This window comes from Propithecus coquereli, unplaced genomic scaffold (genome assembly GCF_000956105.1).
Source record: "Propithecus coquereli isolate 6110/MARCELLA unplaced genomic scaffold, Pcoq_1.0 Scaffold477, whole genome shotgun sequence".
NCBI classification, from domain to species: domain Eukaryota; kingdom Metazoa; phylum Chordata; class Mammalia; order Primates; family Indriidae; genus Propithecus; species Propithecus coquereli.
The window spans coordinates 329927-334529 of record NW_012150585.1 but is presented as its reverse complement, the minus strand read 5'-3'; positions in this window follow the sequence as shown (position 1 = coordinate 334529).

The following is a 4603-nucleotide window of genomic DNA, read 5'->3' as shown; positions in this document are numbered from 1 at the left end:
GGCAGAGAGGCCGGCCGGGGACTAGAGGCTCTGTTTGGACCGTGGGCGGTTTTCTCCTGCCTTAAAAAAATTTTCTCCACCCTATCTGGCCTCCTCTTACAATACCCAGAGACACAGCCTCCAACCAAGCAGCTGTTGTGCGTCCTGGGGCAGCGACCCCACTGGTCTGTGCTTGGGGATCAGGGTTAATTTTTAGGGAAGATTTATATGAGATTTTATAAAAGGGAAAATTAACCTCTAGTGACAAGAAGCAGATTAGTTGTTGCCTGGGGCTGGGGTGGAGGGGGAGGGAGGTGAGGAATTGACTTCAAAGGCTGGAGGAAACTTTGAGGGGATAAGAATATTCTAGATATGGATTGTCATGATGGTTTCACTGGTGTATACATTTGTTTGCTCATTTAATTGTATGCTTATTATTGATGCATTGTTAATTAAAAAGAAAATAAATTTCAGAACAGATTGGTAGCAGATGCCCATGGCCAAGCAATAGCCAGACAGGCACTGTGTGTTCTTAATTCTAAGGATCCTGTTTGGCCACAGCAAAGAATATGTAGATCGTGTGGATTCATGGAAGTCTCAAAATGAAGTAATACTGCACGGAAGAGAAAGCACTCACTGGATGTTCACAGTGACAACATCTTTCTAGGGTTGGGGTCTGCTCTGTGCAGAGGGTGCTCACCCCCAAGGCAGAGGCCTCTCTGGCCCTTGGTTTCTGTCTCCCTGCCAGACTACAAGGTGGCAGCCTGCAGAAAATAGAAGCAACAGGCAGGAGGGAGGGTGGAGTCCTGCTGACACGTTACGTAATAAAAAGGGAGGCAAAATCTGGCTGAAAAGCTGATGCTGTCTTTATTTAAAATTTCGATATTTTGTTTATTGTGGACTTTTTGCATTAATGTTGATTTTTAAATATTGGTCTACCTTGATTCTTTGGGCACCTTCCTCGATTGCACAGCCCAGGTAGATGTCTCACGTGCTCACTCTTGTCCAGCCCCGCAGGAAAGGTAGGAAGAACCAGCCATTAGTGCAGGGAATGCAGAGACAGCAGTCAGTCTTCCGCAGGCCTGGGTGGAGAGAGGCCCAGACTGCCTGGGAAGTGGAACAGAGAGATCTCCCTGAGGCTGGAGCCAGAAGAGTTGCTGGGCTTGGAGTGGGGGCAGTACAGACTCTGGGGAGGGCTCAGTGTCCTGGGTGACTCACTCCCTTAAGGGTGAGCTCAGTGTCTGCTCGCTGCCCTGCCTGGCCTCTGTGTCCTGGCTGCCCCAGGCCTGGAGGGAAGCCCATCTGTTGAGCCTGGAGTGATGGGGGAAGCTCAGAGTGGGGTGCAAAGAAGGGAGGGGTACTCAGGAGCTCCAAGGAGGGAGCTGGGAGGTAATTCAGGAGGGAGGCTGCTGATGGACTTGGGAAAGAAGAGCTCGGCCTGCGGTGGGAACTGAGGAGGTGACAACAAGACTGGGAATAGAGTGGCCCAGAGTGCTGTTTCCCAGGCTGGAGCCCCGGGAAGGAGCAAGGCATTGGGTAGCGGCAGCTGGAACAGCCATGGGAGCAGAGAGCTGGGACTTTGGCCTCAGAACAGTAGTGAGAGTCCTTCACTCCTCACTCTCTTGGCTGGTGGCTGTGACACTGTGCTTATTTGCATGGCTGACATGATTTTTATGGCAAACTCCCTCCACTGCAGATGGAAATGACCCAGGTGGAAGGTGACCAGGGTGCCTGATAGCTGACCTACCGTCTCCGCTCGGAGGGTAAAAGGTGTGTCCCAGGTGCTGCTGACAGCCTCTGGGTGGGGAGTAGCCAAGGGTGGACGTGGCAGGCATCTTTCCAGAAGGCAACCAGGGAGCCGGAGGGAGAAGGGCAGGGACCAAAGCCAGAGGACAGCTGGGATTGTGCAGTCAGGAGGAAGGCAAGCAGAATGCAGGAAGGGAGCCAGGCAAGGGCGGAGCCAGGCCAGGGTCAGGTGCGGAAGTCAAGGGCAGGGGCAGGCCTCCAAGGCCAGCTCTTCTGGGGGAAGAGTCCAGGTCTTGTGCTGCCCCAGCACCTTCCTCCTGGAAACAGGGACTCTACCAGCAAAGAACGTCATGCCTAGTGTCCCCGCCCCTGTCCCCTACCCCCAGCCCCAGCACATACCCTGTGTGTTCCCCCATGGCGGACGCCCTGCCTTTCTGTTCTTTGCCCCCATCCATCTGGCAGTGCCCAGTGCCAGGCATGTTCTCTGGTTTAACGTGCTGACCCCATTCTCCAGATGGTAATCTGCAGACCTCCACGTTCACCTTGCTGCCCTGTCCCTCAGAGTGAGGGTTTCCATTCCTCCTGACTGCCCAGAACACGCAGCCTGAGCTCTTTCTAGAGATTGTGAGATTTTCATGGAAGGAGGCTGAGGGTGACCCTCTGAGGCTAGTGGCCAGCCTGGGAAATGGAGTGCGGACCTTTAGGTCTGGCCTAGGCATGCCAAAGCTCCGTGGCAAGCAGGTGGCCAAACAGGGTCTGGGCACCTCCCTAAGAGAGAGGGAAGCGCAGCTGAGGACACATGCCGGCGTCTCCTCAGGACCGACGACAGGCGGGAGGGGTGCCTCTGCCATGGAGAGCTGGTGGAGGGGCAGGAAGGGGATCTGGCCTGTGGCTGAGTTCTGCCCTCTTGGAGAGCCAGAGAAGTGGCCCCCGAAAACAATCCAAGATTAGAGAGCTCTAGGGTACCTGCCTGGGCCCTCCAGAAGTTCTCCCCTCCATCCTTCTGCCTCTGCATTCAATTTCCCTCAAGACACCCTATGCTGGAGCAGACAGTTTTCACCCTGGGCTAGAAGTTTCCACTTTCATGAATGTAAATGGAAGAGGATCGTAGTCCCTTCTTGTAAGTCTTTGCTCAAATGCCACCTTGGAGAGGCCTTCCCTGACCATCCTGTTTCAAACTGTGACTGCACCCTCCACCTTCTTGATCTCTTCCCTGCCTCATTCTTCTGAATAGCACTTCTTACTTTCTAATTCATTGACTTTTGGTGGCCTCCTCCTACCCCCAAATGCTAATGCCAAAGGTCGGGGTGGGGGGAGTCTTTGTCCGCCCCTGCCTTTGACTTCTACACTTGACCTTAGCTTGGCTCTGCCCTTTCCTGGCTCCTTTTTCCAATCTCCTTGCCCCCTTGCGACTGCACAATCCCAGCTAGAACGATGCCAGGCACACAGAGGCACTCAATAATACCTGTTGAATGACTGTGTTAAGGATGTATGTAAAGCATTTCTTAGGATACCTAGCACCTTCTGACTATTGCTGCTGTTGTTGTTTGTTGCATGTGATTCGTATAGATTCCTTAGTCTCTCTGGTCCTCTGTCTCTTCCTCTGTGAAATGAGAAGATTGACCCACTAATGATCTGTGAGCTTCCTTCAAACTCTAAAAATCTTAGTGCCTCCAAAAACTCAGAGTCAGAAAAGTTCTTCCCAAAGGTCACCTAAATCTCCTTCTTTTGCAGTTCTGAGCAGCAGCTCTGCCGAGTTTCGAGATGCTAAACACCCCTTTTGCAGTAGCTCTTCCTCTACTTCTTTTGACTCTGAAGATCAGAATGGGGTATAGGTACGGGACCATGAGTCAGCCCAATATTTCTTGGAACAGTTTTCATTCATATGTTTTATTTTAATTGGTTTGGAGTGTTGTTTCATAACATTTTATTGTTTTCAGTAGATGCTATTCATTTTTTTTTTTTTTTTTTTTAGACAGAGTCTCACTTTGTTGCCCGGGCTAGAGTGCCGTGGCGTCAGCCTAGCTCACAGAAACCTCAAACTCCTGGGCTCAAAGATCCTTCTGCCTCGGCCTCCCAAGTAGCTGGGACTACAGGCATGCACCACCATGCCCGGCTCATTTTTTCTACATATTTTTAGCTGTCCAATTAATTTCTTTCTATTTTTGGTAGAGACGGGGTCTCGCTCTTGCTCAGGCTGGTCTCGAACTCCTGAGCTCAAACAATCCACCCGCCTCGGCCTCCCAGAGAGCTAGGATTACAGGCGTGAGCCACCGCGCCCGGCGATGCTATTCATTATGTACATGATTAAAGGTCATTTGATTTTAATTTCTTCATTAAGAGTTGTCATAGAAATAACCAGAGTTCAGGAAAATAAAACTGCCAGACCTTGTGCCCTGATTTGGGATTTGGACATGTGGTCCTTGGAGATGAAGGTTCACACTGTCCTGCCTTGGCTGAGGCTCTGTCCCTGACCTGGGTCATCCTCTCTGGGGACAAGGTCATACCTCAGAGGGCTCAGGAGCATCTGTTTCAAGGGCTCAGATCAAGAGGGCTAAGACCATCCTCACTGGGCCTCAGCCCTTTCTCTCAGAATCTATCCCCCTCTGAAAGAGGCGGTCCGGAACCCTCCCGGCTGCTTCGGCGGCGGGGGCGGTTCAATAGTAAAGGTAGCTTCGCATTCCGGTATTCTCTGAGTAACTGGGAAGGCCTCGGTTGAGGGGCGGAGGGACAGGTCTGGCAAGTTCTGTGTTGTTTATACTGGGGATTACCTCACACATCCCAACCGGCTTCCCCGCCCCATTTGGTGGGGGCCGGCCCTCGGCCCTCCAAACCCCTTTTCCCCACATGCCTGGGAAGCCAGGGGCCAACATGGATC